The following is a 15,776-nucleotide window of genomic DNA, read 5'->3' as shown; positions in this document are numbered from 1 at the left end:
GTGGAACTTTTTCTTCCAAGTTTCACTGCTCAGGTCCATATGTCTCCTTTTTCTTCTTTTTGTATTTTTTTTTAAGATACCACATAACAAAAATGTTTCTCTTATATTAATTTTGTTACTCAGGCAAAGTAAACCATCACTCCTTGGTATGTCACATAAAAGCCAGAAGAGTAGTGACTCACTCATGCAGAGATTTTATTTAAAACATTTGCTCTGTGGTCAGCATAGATTAAAGACAGATCAGGTTGCCCTCAGAGCAGTGCAGGGATAGTGAGAGTGAGAGATGTTGCCACTTGGTAGATAAACCACACACCATTCACATGACAGTCACTTTCCTTGGTCCCCTCCTTCAAGACTGGAACACCTGCATTCAGCAGACTTGGGCTGACTGACCTTGTAACTCTGAAGGGTTCTTGGAAGGATGTGACATTTTAATTTTGTGATAAAAAATGAAACGGCTGCTGAAAGAAGATCTGAATGTCCCTTAGGGACTCCTGCTACATGAAGAAATGAAAAAGAGAAACTGGTGGGGAAGAAAAGGGAAAATAAAAAAGAAAAATGAAGGAAAGGAAATAAACCAACAAGAGAGCACTATGACAAGTTTCCATTGTTCTTTTTCTGTGCCAGAGAGAGTGGAATTTTAAATGATTGCAAATTGAGCGGCTCATGGGTAATCGATTTGGTCTCCACCAGTAGAGGTCAGAAACCCATGACATGTAAATAATATTTATACAGTTGAAACAAGGAACAGATGAAGTCCATGGAAAAGAATGAATCTCTGCTTTTTGATTTTTATAGAAAAGCACAAATTTCAACATCTGAGACCGACACAGTAAGAAAACTGCACATGGTAAAAGCTAAAGTGTGAATGAATATCCGTTAACTGTCAGTATTTATTCGGCTATGTGCTATTTATCTCAGGTCTACCAACTAAAATTAGTTAATAGTCAACCAAATTCATTGGTCAATTCATAAAAATCAGCTGATTGACTGATTTTGTGTGTGTGTGATCACATCCATTTCCAAATATACTTGTCCTAGAGCAACTTTTCTTCTCCCCTTTCATTCTTCTTCCCTTTTTTCTTTTTTTTAAATATGTAAAAAAATCACTAATTCTTTCACACTTAAAACAGCCTGTGACCTGCTGAAGATGGAAACTGTCAAGAAGATCAAAGGATCTACGGATTTGAAGAAATTCCAGTGGTCATCTAGCTGGACCTCTGATGAGGGCAGGAATCCTTTCTATAACATCTGGTAGTACATGGTCACCAAAGAAAGTCTGCTCATATATTTTCATTGATAAGGGACCTGCTATTTTGAGGGGCATTTAGTTCCATTGTTTATGCATCTGTGTGTTTAATCCATATTTTTAGGTGTGGGTAGTAAGTTAATAAACAAGAAAATCATAAGATAGTGATAAGTATAATTCAAAGCCTTAAAACAGAATAATGTGAGAGTGAGTAGATAGCTACTAAAGACTGGGTGTTCGACAATGGTCTATTGCAGGATATGACATTGGGGCTCAGAAATAAGTGTTTTCCAAGCAGAAGGAATAAGCAAGATGAAGAGTCTAAGGTGGGAATCAGTTTGGCATGGAAAAATAAATAAGCAGGCTGGAGACTGATGGGCTAGGTTCAGGACGCTGAAAGACAAGCCTGGAATGGGTGCAGAGATCATTCGATGTTGGGCTTTGTGGGCTGTGACGAGGATTGCGTGTTCTATTCTAAGCACAATCAGATCTATTAGGCAGTTTTAAACAACATATTTAAAAATATTGCTCATGTAGAGAGAATAAGATCCAAAGCAGCAGAAATAGAAGCAAGGAAACCAATTATAAGGCTATTATGATAGATCAGAGAAAAGATTTTGATAGTTTGGATTGTGGTGGTGATGCAAGAAATGGAGAGAAGTGAAAGAATTTGGATTATACTTTCAGGAAGTCAGATTGGCACAACTGGCTAGATTGACTTTGCAGCATGGGGTGGAGAAGAACAAAAAAGAATCATATGCACTGTCAAGATACCTGGCTTGAACACCTGAGCAGGTGATGGTACAAGTTACTGACATGTAGAAAACAAGGTGATCACTAGGTTTCCAGGCAATGAAAGTAACCCAAGAATTCTGCTTTAACCTCACTATGTTTGAGATGTCTGCCATGTAGGCAGTTGGCCAAACAATTCAGATGTTCTAGATAGAGGCCAGATATTTTCAGGCATCTGCATTTTGTAAGATAATTAAATTATTAGTAGGTTAGTCCTAACATTGAACTGAAATTTTCTCCTTGTCATTACTACCCACTAGTCCTAGTTTTATCTTCAGAGGACAGACCATTTCTCACATGATGATATGGTTTGGCTGCGTCCCCAGCCAAATCTCATCTTAAATTGTAGCTCCCATAATCCTCATGTGTCAGAGAGGAGGAACCCAGTGGGAGGTAACTGAATCATGGGAGCGGGTTTTTCCCGTGCTGTTCTTATGATAGTGAGTAAGTCTCACAAGATCTAACTGCTGTATAAGGGGCAGTTCCCCTGCACATGCTGTCTTGCCTGCTGCCATGTAAGACATGCCTTTGCTCTTCCCTCACCTTCTGCCATGATTATGAGGCCTACCTAGCCAGGTGGAACTGTGAGCCCATTAAACCTCTTTTTCCTTAAAAATTACCCAGTCTTGGAAATTTCTTCATAGCAGTCTGAAAATGGACTAATACATATGACAGCTCTCCAAATATTTGATAAAAATGAAGGTTAATATTTACTGTACACCTGGTATATGCCAATTATTTTGCTCATAGTCTCTTATTTGGACTTTCTAGGGTATATGAGGGCATGAATTATTTCCCCATATTAAAGAAAACGGAACTGAAGTACAGAGAGGGTATCTTGTCTAAGGTCACAAAGCTACAAAGTAGAGAAGCTGAAATTCAATGCAGATCAATTTGATTCCCAAGACGAATTAACACTAGTGCTCTCAAGTGTTTCTCAGATAGCAGGGCTTCCAGAATGTTTCACCATTCTCAAAGTCTTCTGCTAGCTTCCTACTTCAGCAACATCTTGCTTTAAATTTTGGTCCTTCCAGTGAACACATTTGATCTGACCAAGGAGGAATACACCCATCTTCTGGACAGATGCCTTCATAGAATGATGCTGGACATTGCATTAGAGTAACCACATCACACTGCTGGCTCATATAAAATTTGTGGTCAACTGCTGTCTAGCCAGGGCTCCCACATCCTATACTTGTGCTATAATTTTTTTTGCCTACATTAAAAATGTCAGGATATTTGAAACCTGAGTCTTTTAACTAGCAAATTAGTTGTTCCCTCCACTTTTCTTCCAAGGCAGGTCTGATAAGTGAGCTTTTTGTCTTTGTCTCATTTGTTGATTAAAATGACATTTACATTATAGAATCAAAAATTTCAATATAATAAAAAATAAAGGTTAAGATTTATTGTGTGCCTACTGTGATTCCAATATTATTTTAAGTCTCAGTTTTCTCATCTTTAAGATGCAAATCGTAATAGTACCAAACAGCAAATGACAAATTGCCTGTGAAATTCCTAACTATAAGGTCATACTTATCTATCACTCAAAACTTTGGAAGACCATCTTATTTTAAGACAATGTCCAGCCTTTGATATTAAGCCACTCTCTGATGTAACTAAGGAATATTGTATTGGGAAAGTATACGGAAACTAAAAATTAGTCCGCCAAAAGCAGTTTGCAATGGAAAACAAGAGTAAATGATCTTATTATGTCACTGAGAGTTGCAACCACCGCTTAATTGCCCACCGATAGTCTGGTAAGTAAGGCATTGTTGATGTGTTTCCCATTCTACCCCAAAAAGGAAAAGGGCCTCCAGGAAGAAGATCCTAGGGAAGGACAGTAATGGAAGGAATGTACTGAAACTCCCTCCTCTGCCCAAATCCAATACAATTATTTATTTGTGCCCTGCGCATAATCTGTGCTTCCCTTAGTTCAGATTCTCAGAAGTAGATCATGAGACAAGGGCTCAAGTGTAAGTTGTTTGTTTGGAGGAGATGCTAGGAAACACCAGAAAAATGGGAAAGTGAGCCAGGAAAGGAAAATAAATAAAAAGTGCACTATTAAGTTAGTTACTACTGAGAGTAAATGGTATGTAATCCTGCTGGGAAACTCTGGAAGCCGGGGTAGAATTTGTGTCTCAGTGTTATCCCATCCTAGTTAGTTAATTATACACTAATTCCCATCAGTCATTGATGGAGACTGTCAGGGTAGGGGGTTAATTCTCAAGCACTTCCAGAATGCCCTGTGCACCAGAGAAAGCTGTCAAAGAGTTTGAACCATGATCAGGCCTGAGGGAATGTAGACTGGGAATAACAGAATATGCTACAGCCAGTGAAGGTTTCTCAAGACCTCCAAGCTCTCCAATAAGCTAGATGATCAGATGTATATTTTTCTGGCAGGATGCGTGGCCAACGAGAGCAGTTAAAACAACAGAAGCGTGGTCGAGCACCATGGCTCAGGCCTGTAATCCCAGCACTTTGGGAGCCAAAAGCAGGCAGATCATGAGGTCAAGAGTTCGTGACCAGCCTGGCCAACGTGGTGAAACCCCGTCTCTACTAAAGACAGAAGAAAACTAGCTAGGCGTGGTGGCATGCACATGTAATCCCAGCTACTCGGGAGACTGAGGCAGGAGAATCATTTGAACCTGGGAGCCGGAGGTTGCAGTGAGCCGAGATCAAGCCATTGCACTCCAGCCTGGGCGACAGGGTGAGACTCCATCTCAAAAAAATAAATAAATAAAAATAAAAAAATAATAGAAGAGTGTACTCTGGACAACTCAACAACAGCAACCACAAAAATTTGTAAATGGGCAAAAGGACTTAAATAGACATTTCTCCAAAGAAGATATACAAATGATCATTCACTGGGCTCACTGCACATGAAAAGATGCTTAACATTATTAGGGAAATGCAAATCAAAATCACCGTGTAGTATCACTTCATGCTCATAAGGATGGCTCTTATGAAAAATCAAAGCAAAACAACAACAAAAACTAAAAATAACCAGTGTTTGTGAGGATGTGGGGAAATTAGAACCCTTGCAAACCGGTAATATAAATGTAAAAATGCAACCACTATGGTAAACAGGAAGTTCCTCAAAAAGTTAAACATAGAATTATTATACTATCCAGCAATTTCACTCCTAAGGATACAACCAAAAGAATTGAAATTGAGGACTCAGACATATATGTGTGCACTAACGTTCCTAGAAGCATTATTCACAATATTCACATTATTTACATTATTGTTCATATTTTCCCATCAAAAGGTGGAAACAACCCAACTGTCAATAGATTAATAGATAAACAAAATGTGGTATATACTTACAATGGAATATTATTCACCTACAAAAAGCAATAAAATTATGATACGTGTTACAACATGGATGACCCCTGAAAACATTACGGTAGATAAAATAAGCCAGAAAGACACCAAAGGACAACTATCGTATAATTTCATCTAAATAAAATACCTAGAATATGCAAACTTACAAAGACAAAAAGTAGATTAGAAGTTACCAGGGTTTGGAGAAGGGGCATTAATGTTTAATGGGTACAGAGTTTCTATTTGGGATGATGAAAAAGTCTTGGAAATAGATAGCAGTGATGATTACCCAATACTGAAACTGTACTTAATACCACTGAATTGTACACTTAAAAATGGTTAACATGGTACATTTTGTTATGTATATTTTATCACAATAAGAAAGGTCAAAACAAGTTGATTTTCTTTTCAATTACAAGTTGAAGAATAATTTTCAAAGATGGGCACATAGTGTGATCCCATTTTTCAAAATGAAAATAAAAGGGGAACGTTGGAACCAATAAATGCAATGCATTACAACTGGGACCTATATCCCTCATTGTAGATCATGCTATCTGAGCGCCAGAAGCTTCAGTGAATAAAAACATGAGTTTGCAAAAGATAACATTTCAAATGTGTGAACACATACATTTTAAAAGACCTACAACTCTTATAACTATAACCAAATTTCTCTTTTTATTGCTATAAACTTGGTCATAATATTAATATTACCATTTTCTCCCAAAGTTCTATAACATCTACATTACCAGGTCTTTCTTGGTCAAAACCAGCATGTCATCAAGTTCAGAGTAATTCTGACCTTTATTTCTTGCTAAACTATTTTTGATATAAATCTATTTTCAAAAGTTGTATAAACCAATAATTTACTAAATGTTCAACTTTCTATTTTGCCTGCTCCCTCCCTCTTATTCCTTCATAAAATTCTCTTACCCTCTGCATAAAATGTATCTCTTTTTTTTTTTTTTTTGAGTTGAACACATTTTGCCATGAACATGAGGCTTCGCACATGAAAGTTCGTCTCCCACTTCCTCTTCCCAGTGGCACAGTCTTTCAACTGCCAACTCCCCTGACTTGAACCTTGGTGCTCCCTACAGAGTGGCAGCATGACTTAGAAGAGAAAATACAATGGGTGGGTACAATCAGACCTGGGTTCAAATCCCAGTGCTACCATCTACCCTATGATCTTGAGTAAGAAACATGGCCTTTCTGAGTTTCAATCATATCTTACATAAAATGAGTCTAATACTACCTCTCAAAGGGCTGATGTGCAGCATATATTACACTAAAAAGCATTTGGGGCTGAATGCCATGGCTTACACCTATAATACCAACACTTTGGGAGGCCAAGTAGGATTCCTTAAGGCCAAGGAATCAAAGCAAGATGCCATCTCTACAAAAAAAATTAAAAATTAACCTGGCATGGTAGCACATGCCCGTAGTGCTAGCTACTCAGGAGGCTAAGGCAGTAGAATCACTGGAGCCCAGGAGTTTGAGGCTGCAGTGAGCTGTGATTATGCCACTGAATTCCAGTCTGGGTGACAAAGCAAGACCTTATCTCAAACAGCAACAACAACAACAACAACAACAACAAAAACCTGGTTCATTACATGCCATACTTAGTACTTAATAAATTATTTCCTTTTTTGCATGACTTCCTTCCCAGATCGTAATTGCATTCTATTATCCTATAGTGGACAATGATCTTGGACCCACAGTACTCATTTTCCTCTTCTTTAATTGTAATAGTACATTTATCTGGACTTGGGCCATTCATAATAGAGATTCCATGATCCTTGCAGCCAGTTATGGTCATGTCACCAAAAGGAAAAAGCAGAAGGCACTCTCTGATATGAACCAGTTTTGTTAGACGAGTAAGTTCTAGAGATCTGCTGTACAGCATAGTGTCCATAGTTAACTATATAATATTATGTTCTTCAAATTTGTTAAGAGAGTAGATTTCATCTTAAGTGTCTTTACCACAAAAATGAGGGGGAATCACAAGGAAACTCTATTACCTTGTGTGTTAGTCTGTTTTCACACCGCTATACAGAATACTTCCTGAGACTGGGTAATTGTAAAGCAAAGAGGTTTAATCAACAGTTCTGCAGGTTTAACAGAAGGCATGGCTAGGAGGCCTCAGGAAACTTGCAATCATGGCAGAAAGCGAAGGGGAAGCAAGTACATCTTACATGGCGGCAGGATGAGAGAGAGCATGTGTGAAGGAGAAACTGTTAAGCACTTATAAAACCATCAGATCTCGTGAGAACTCACTCACTATCATGAGAACAGCATGGGGGAAACTGCCCCCAAGATCCAATCATCTCCCACCAGGTCCTTCCCTCAACATGTAGGGATTATGGGGATTACAATGAGATGAGATTTGGGTGGGGACACAGAGTCAGATTATGTCACTTTGATTGTGGTGATGCTATGTGGTCCAACTCAGTAAATTGTACACATTAAATATGTGAAGTTCTTTATTTATCAATTAAACTCAAACTCAATAAAGCTCAATAAGCACCTTAATAAAGCGGTTTGCTATTTAAAAAAAAAAAAAAGTAGGACGCTGCCCTAACAATGGTTGATATGAATGAACCCCTTGCTGTCTTCTTTTCCAGTCTGCTGACTGGCACACAGACACTGATATTCTGGAACATGAAGACAAAGGCTTGGGACAAGGGAGGAGAGATCTGGAAGGAACCTACATCTGAATATTCCATGGAGCAAAGCAGCCATATCGTCCTAACCCACTCACCCCCAAGCATTATTTATATGGGAGAAATAAGCTCTTTTCTTCTTAAAGCCAAATTATCTTTCATTTATAGAAAAATTTTATACTAACTCACATATCTTCCTAAGAATCCTACATTTTCTCTTTTGGGGTAATGGAAGAGTCCTCCTCAGAGTTCTTTCCTATTTCCCATGAGAGGAATCATACAGGTGAGTCAACTGAGGCCAATCTAGCAGGCTGTGATGAACACTAAATGGTTGGGGACTTTTGCTCTGACATATGTCATCATCGAAGTGCATGAGTATTTTATAAGATGATCAATGCTAAATGGCGGACATATTTTGCCACAGCATTAACTAGACTAAAACCATCTTTACAAGATAATTGAAAAGGATTACCTAAGAATCTGAAGGAAAGTTACTTTTACGATCATACTTGTTATGCTGTAGTAATGTAATATGCTGCTAAAATCCATTTCAAACTGTTATTTCTATGAGAATCTGTCACACTAATTCTCACTAGCTATACACAAAGACAGAATTGAGTACTATCGATGCAATGAAGTTCTGGGGTAAAAGGAGTCAGGCTCCAATCTGTGTTGTGCAATGCTGTAGCAGTGTACTTTGGGGGAGTTTTCTTCTTTGTGTCTCAAATTCTTCACCTATTTTATGGATTTACAATAATAATTAACAAGATTAATATGATTATTAAATGCAATAATAATGTATAGTATTTAACATAGTACCTATAGAAAGCACTAAATACATGTTAGTTGTCATGTTCTATATATTTTATATATATATAGTTTGTTTGTTTTGTTTTGTTTTTTTGAGACAGAGTCTCACTCTATTGCCAGGCTGGAGTGCAGTGGCGCAATCTCGGCTCACTGCAACCTCCAACTCCCCAGTTCGAGTGATTCTCCTGCCTCAACCTCCTGAGTAGCTGGGATTACAGGCATGCGCCACCATGCCCAGCTAATTTTTGTATTTTTAGTAAAGACTGGGTTTCACCTTGTTAGCCAGGATGGTCTCGATCTCCTGACCTCGTGATCTACCTGCCTCAGCCTCCTAAAGTTCTGGGATTACAGGCATGAGCCACCGCACCCAGCCTAATTTTTTTAATACTTGTTTCTGTAAAATTTCTCTGTTCAAAGAAAAAAAAAATCCACAAAACCTAGCATATTGTGGCACTAAAAACTGTAAAATAAAGTATATTAAATACAATCTAGCAAATGGGTTATTTGAATATATTTCACCTTGAAGGTGACTCCTGCTAAAAATGTGCCAAGACCAACGAATGCTAAATTTGGTGAGCAAAAATTTTAGGAAAAACAGGATTTACATAGTCTCATAGTGCCTCCTTCAAAGGTATTTATTAACACCAAAAAGGTGAGATGGTAACTTTACAACCGGTATACCCAGCAGATATTACCTTAACCAAGTGATCAAGGTCAACATCACCAGCAACGAGACAAGTCAACATCATGAACCTCTTATTAATTCATGCTTAGAATGCAGTATCATTTGTGTAATATTTTGCCAAAAATGAATAACTTCAGTCCAAACAGGAGAAAACATCAGACAAACCCAAATTGAAAGAGACTACAAAATTTGTTCAAAATTGAAAGTCTTTAAAAATTTGGCAAGGAAACCTGGACGAGCAACAAATATAAGTAAACCTATATTTGATAGCCAGCCTATATTTGAAAAATGTCAGAGAATAGATACTCACTTTATCTAATGTTTTCACACCTTAAAAAAGAGAAATTTATTTTGGAAATGAAGTAGATCTATAAATGTTGATTTTAAAAGATTTTGAGTGGAAAAACACAAATTATTTAATTTTATATAAGACTATGGGCTGGGCACAGCAGCTCACGCCTGTAATCCCAGCACTTTGGGAGGCCAAGGAGGGGAGGATCACAAGATCAAGAGATGGAGACCATCCTGGTCAACATGGTGAAACCCCATCTCTATTAAAAATACAAAAATTAGCTGGGTGTAGTGGCGCATGCCTGTAGTCCCAGCTACTCTGGAGGCAAGAGAATCACTTGAACCCAGGAGACGGAGGTTGCAGCGAGCCGAGATTGCCCCACTGCACTCCAGCCTGGCGACAGAGAGCGACTCCGTCTCAACCAAAAAAAAAAAAAAAAAAAAAAAAAAAAAAAAAAAAAAAAAAAAAAAAAAAAAAGAAAAGAAAAGGAAAAGAAGAAGACTAGGCACACTATAATCTCATTTATGTAAAAAATGATTTATATCTGCCTGTGCATTTTTTACCTTTGTATATAAAACGTCTGAAAAGATAAAAAATACAATTTGTGATTAGTTCTTTGAGTAAAAATTGGAGGCTGAGAGATGAAGGGGGAAAGTTACTTTTCACCCTGCATTTCTAGGTACTATTTCAATTTTTTAGCATAAAGATGTATTATCTTTGTAACAAAAATAATATATTTATTAAAAATGAATGTAAATCAAACCTGGATCCATTTCTCATTTTTGTCACATGTCTGCTAAGTCACTTAACGTTTTTGGACCTCATTTTTCTCTTCTGTAAAATGAAATTATTATTTTATATTAGTGATTTAACTGGAAATCTCTGCAAGCTTGTCCAGCTTGCCTTATTTTGTTGTTATTGTTGTTGTCGTTGTTCTGTTTTGTTTCGTTTTAGGCTTTTAGCAGCCTGAAGCCATGGTTTTTAGTTCCTGTCTCTGGTGATAAGTGGAAAAGAGGGATGAGGAAGGGGCTTTACTGGCCCAATCAGAAACAGAAACTAAGAACCTATGACTGTATTCTTGCCTTTGAACAGCTCCGCTAGGGTGTTGTGCAAATACAGATTCCCGGTCCCACCTCAAGTCCTATTAAATCAGACTCCTCGGGCATAAGGCCCAGAAGTGAAATCTGTAAAAGCTCCCCAGTTGATTTTGGTTCTCCCTTTCCGGACCTGGCCGAGCAGGAGGCGCCATCATGGGAGTTGCCATCCGCCACAACAAGGACCGAAAGGTTCGGCGCAAGGAGCCTAAGAGCCAGGATATCTACCTGAGGCTGTTGGTCAAGTTGTATAGGTTTCTGGCCAGAAGAACCAATTCCATATTCAACCAGGTTGTGCTGAAGAGGTTGTTTATGAGTCGCACCAACCGGCCGCCTCTGTTCCTTTCTCGGATGATCCGGAAGATGAAGCTTCCTGGCCGGGAAAACAAAACGGCCGTGGTTGTGGAGACCGTAACGGACGACGTGCGGGTTCAGGAGGTGCCCAAACTGAAGGTATGTGCACTGCGCGTAACCAGCCGGGCCCGCAGCCGCATCTCCGAGCAGGGGGCATGATCCTCACTTTCGACCAGCTGGCCCTGGACTCCCCCAAGGGCTGCGGCACTGCCCTGCTCTCCGGTCCTCACAAAGGCCGAGAGGTGTACCGGCATTTCGGCAAGGCCTCAGGAACCCGCACAGCCACACCAAACCCTACGTCCGCTCCAAGGGCCGGAAGTTCCAGCGTGCCAGAGGCCGACGGGCCAGCCGAGGCCCCGGGAACCCCGCACAGTCACACCAAACCCTACATCCGCTCCAAGGGCCGGAAGTTCGAGCGTGCCAGAGGCCGACGGGCCAGCCGAGGCTACAAAAACTAACCTTGGATCCTACCCTCTTATTAAAAAGATTTTGAATGCTGACCAAAAAAAAAAGTTTATATCCACATCACTTTCCACAAGAATATCAGAGCCTCCCAGGAGAGAAGACAGCGTAATTATGCCTGCCATTTTTACTTCGAGAGTGGTCACGGGACTTGACCAGTGAAATGTTAACTCCATGAATACCAGCAGGGATGTTAATGTGAGTGCATGGATTGGTTTGTTTGCATGTCTTTACTTAGCCATGAGAAGAACATATACTAGGTAACAGCTGATCCCCAAATAAGGAACTACAGGGAGCAGACTTGAATTCAATAAGTATGTGAAGTCAAGCATAGGTAAGCAATCCTAGGTAAGCCCTCCAAGACCGCTACTGACCCACAGACCTATGAGTGAGTAAGCATTGCTACAGCAGCAACTGTCTAATAAAAGTGGAAAGTGGAATTTTGGAGAAGCCAGTCCACCCAGCAGATTAAATAAAGAGTAACCCTCTAGAGATGGTTTTGTTCCTCTGAAACAATGCTTCACAGTGTTTAAGATGCAGTTTTTCTATCTACCTGGCCTCTAGAGTGAGGAAAAATGGAACAAATGCCCTATTCAGTCCACACTGTACATATAGTGTATGCAAGAAATGAACATTGCTCTTATAAGTCACCATAGATACAGGGCTTAGCTCTTTGGCGTATCTCAGACAATCCTGACTAATACAGGAAGGAAGTTCCAAGATTAATTCATCAGTTCTTCAATGTCATGGAACATTAAGCTTTCCTTTTTTCCATTTTTCCTTGTTCTACGGACCACTGTGTCATCCCTTAAAGTTTCAAGGTGGTTGTAGCAGATCCAGGCCAGAATCAGGTAACAGGCCCACGTCCTGACTATAAGAGGAGAAGCTAGAAAAACAAGTGGTTTTGCCTTTTCGTTATATTTACTGGAAGACAAGCTTTGCCAGCCATGAAGAAAATAGGAGGAACAGGTGCTGCGTAGGCAGCCAACAGGTTCTTTGAATGTAGGATGGGATACTATCTACATTTGAGATTCTACTATTTACTGAATGCTTTCTCTATGTCAGTTTATTTTCATAGCTCATAGACATTATTTCATCCCCCGCCACCCATTTTACTGATGAGAAACTGGAACACAGGGAAGCTAATTGGGAATCACAAAGACAAAGCAACATGTTTAAGATCACCCAGATTGTAGATGACAGAATAAAGGTTTGAACCCATGCCTGACTGTCTGTATTGAAGCCCTCTTATCCAAACACCCTTCATGTAAAGACTTCTGCTTCTCTCCATTGTTCAGTACTTCAAGACAGCTACTGATTCTGCTGCATGACTCTTCTGTACTACAAAAGAGGTGCAGGACAGACACAAAAACAAAGTCCCTCCCTGGGGCACTGAATTACCCACCCCCAAAGAAAAAGACAGATAGTGATCTTTTTTCTTTTTTTTTCAGTGTCAAAGCCCATTCCAGTGAAACAAGCGCCTGCTGTCCCATGACTTATAACACCAAGTGATGTTCAGATTCTGTTGGGTTCCTGAGCAAGCATGCCAAGTCTGTTTGCAATTTCCGCAGCTCATAGCATGCTTGTCAGAGGCTTTCCATTCATTTTCACTAACGCTTCCCTGGCCTTTTGAAGGCTTTTCAGCTGAAAGCCAAGAGTCCAGGCCCCAGATTCTCAGAGGCTGGCAGCCCTCTTAAATGCATTGTTCATATCTCTGTCTCTCTCTCTCTCTTTCTCTCTCTGCTTTTTCCAAAGAAAGGACATCTTGGTACAACCCAAAAAGCTGCAAGCTGAAAACGCACTGAGAGTTTGGGCAGTAAGTCCCTGGTGTTGCTCATACCCAGAGCATTATTATCCCCTTAATCATCTCTCTCTCTCTGGACAGTGGTCTGTCTTGATCTTTCTGGGAGAGGCAACAAAGCAGCTGTGGTAGAATTTGATGCCATGTTGATGGCGTTGCACTGTTTCTTCAGATTCTCACATGGATGTGTGCCCTCGTGGGTGGCCTTCCATGCAGAACAGAGCAGTCCTTCTTCCCAGAAAGGCAGCGGAGCTTCCCAGCTGTGGTATCTTGGGGAAATGAAGCACATCCCCTCTGCTGTAGAATCATCTTAGCTTTTCCCACTTTGAAAGCTGGTTCCCAGAGAAAAGATACTAGGCATTTTTTTTTTTTTGTAGAGTACTGATTGTATTGCTGTCAAATCAATGGACTAATCACCTATACGCATTCTTCTCTCTCAAACTATGAAATTTTTAAATGGGAAAACAGAGAGCTTGGGAAGAAGGAAGCAACAAGGGCTTTATGCCTCTGTGGTAGACAGAATTCTAAGATTGACCCTCAATGACCCTAACCCTTCTATAATCCAATACCCAGCCATTTGAATGTGGGTAGAACATGTGAATATGATGAGTGGTTACAAGGCAAGAGGGAGATTATGCAGTTGAGCCTGAATTAATCACACAAGCCCTTTAAAAGTAGAGAGATTTTGCTCGCTAATAGTAAAAGAGAAGTCAAAACGATTCTAAGTTTCAGGAGGATTCTATTTGAGAGATCCTGCTACCAGCCTTGAAAAGTTAAGCTTAACTGATGAGAGGGTCTGGGAGAAAGTCCATGGCAAAAAGCTTGCAAGGGGCCTCTAGGAGCTGAGACAAGCCCAAAGCTGAAAGCAAGTAAGGAAATGGGGTCCTCTGTCCTACAGCAGTGAGGGACTGAATTCTGCCAACACCCTTAATGGACCTGGAAATAGATTCTTCCCCAGGTCTCCAGGGAAGAGTCTAGGCCAGCCTTGAATTCAGTCTTGTGAAACTCTAAGCATAGAACCCAGTCAGGCCCTCTCATCCACCCTTTTCCTCTATATAACTGAGAGATGATAATTGGAAGTTGTTTCATGTAGTGAGTTTGCAGTAATTTGGTATGCAGCAATAGAAAACTCATACAGCCTCTTTCACCCATTCCCAGGAATCACAACGTTCAATTGGCAACAAATTGCATTTAATGAGTACAGACTCTAAATCATATAGATCTTATTCATTACATTATCTTCCGGCTTCGTTATGCATAGTAAGTATGAAATCAATCTTTGATGAAATGAATGAGGCAATGCTTAAAAGCACAGGCTTTAAAGTCAGAGACACACGAATCCAAATCCCAGCCTCATTACCTAGTATCTCCATGATCTGGAGTGGGTCGTTTAAGGTCTCTGAGTCTCAACCGTTGTTTCATTTGCAAAAAGAGGGTGAGCATGACACCTGCGCATTTTACTGGTTCCACTACTATGAGACACAGTTGACTACTAGCTTATTTTTCACCTTCTCCAGTGGATTTGACAAAATTAGACTCTACTAATTTCCCACCTACATATAAAACCATTTTTTTTTTCAGTCCCTTGTTGGAGATCTTTCTTTCCCATCTATTTCTTATATGTTAGAGTTCTTCAAGGTTTGTTTGTTTCCCTTCTTACGAAGTTATTGCATAAATTTCCGTGGCTTCAAATGCCATACACTTATCAATCTTTTTCAAGATTCTTTCTCTACACCAGCTCTTTCTTTGGGGCCCTGAACCCATATATCTAGCAACCTGATAACTCTATTTGTATCTTACTAGTTTCTGAAACTAAGAGAAGGCCTATATTGAATTCATGACTTTTTCCCCCCAAAATTACTCCTCCCCTAATGTTTTCAATCTCCATAATGTCTCTACCATTCACTCCTACCGGAAACCTGGGAGACATCTTTGAAAACCTCTTCCTCAGACATTCACATTCAACTCAACACAAAGACTTGTCAGTTGTACCTCTAAAGATATTCCTTATCTACCCTTTTCTCTCCATCTCCACAGCTATTCTCATACCCATCCAAGCCACCATGTTTTGCTTGGACCATGATAACATAATCTAAATGATATCCCACTTCACTCTCGTTTCTCTAAAATCCATTCTCCATTCTGTGCCCATGTGATCTTTATAAAAGGAGAATCTAAGTATATCATTGCTCACATTAATATTTTTAACCTTATATTGGCCTTAAGATAAATTATTAATTATAGATTAAAATTAAG

At 39.7% G+C, this 15,776-nt stretch overlaps 1 pseudogene across 1 annotated transcript; it reads left to right on the top strand.

Moving 5' to 3' along the window:
• The first annotated feature begins 11,026 nt into the window (after positions 1–11,026).
• On the top strand, positions 11,027–11,758 carry LOC105544940 (annotated as a pseudogene). The gene is made up of 2 exons (XR_001006883.1): positions 11,027–11,520; positions 11,611–11,758. The product of XR_001006883.1 is annotated as a 60S ribosomal protein L18-like (transcript).
• The last annotated feature ends 4,018 nt before the right edge of the window (positions 11,759–15,776 follow it).

Source organism: Mandrillus leucophaeus, unplaced genomic scaffold, assembly GCF_000951045.1.
Source record: "Mandrillus leucophaeus isolate KB7577 unplaced genomic scaffold, Mleu.le_1.0 Scaffold1, whole genome shotgun sequence".
In the NCBI taxonomy this organism is placed as follows: domain Eukaryota; kingdom Metazoa; phylum Chordata; class Mammalia; order Primates; family Cercopithecidae; genus Mandrillus; species Mandrillus leucophaeus.
Note: the sequence above shows the minus strand (reverse complement) of the source record. Positions and strands in the feature narration are given on the sequence as shown.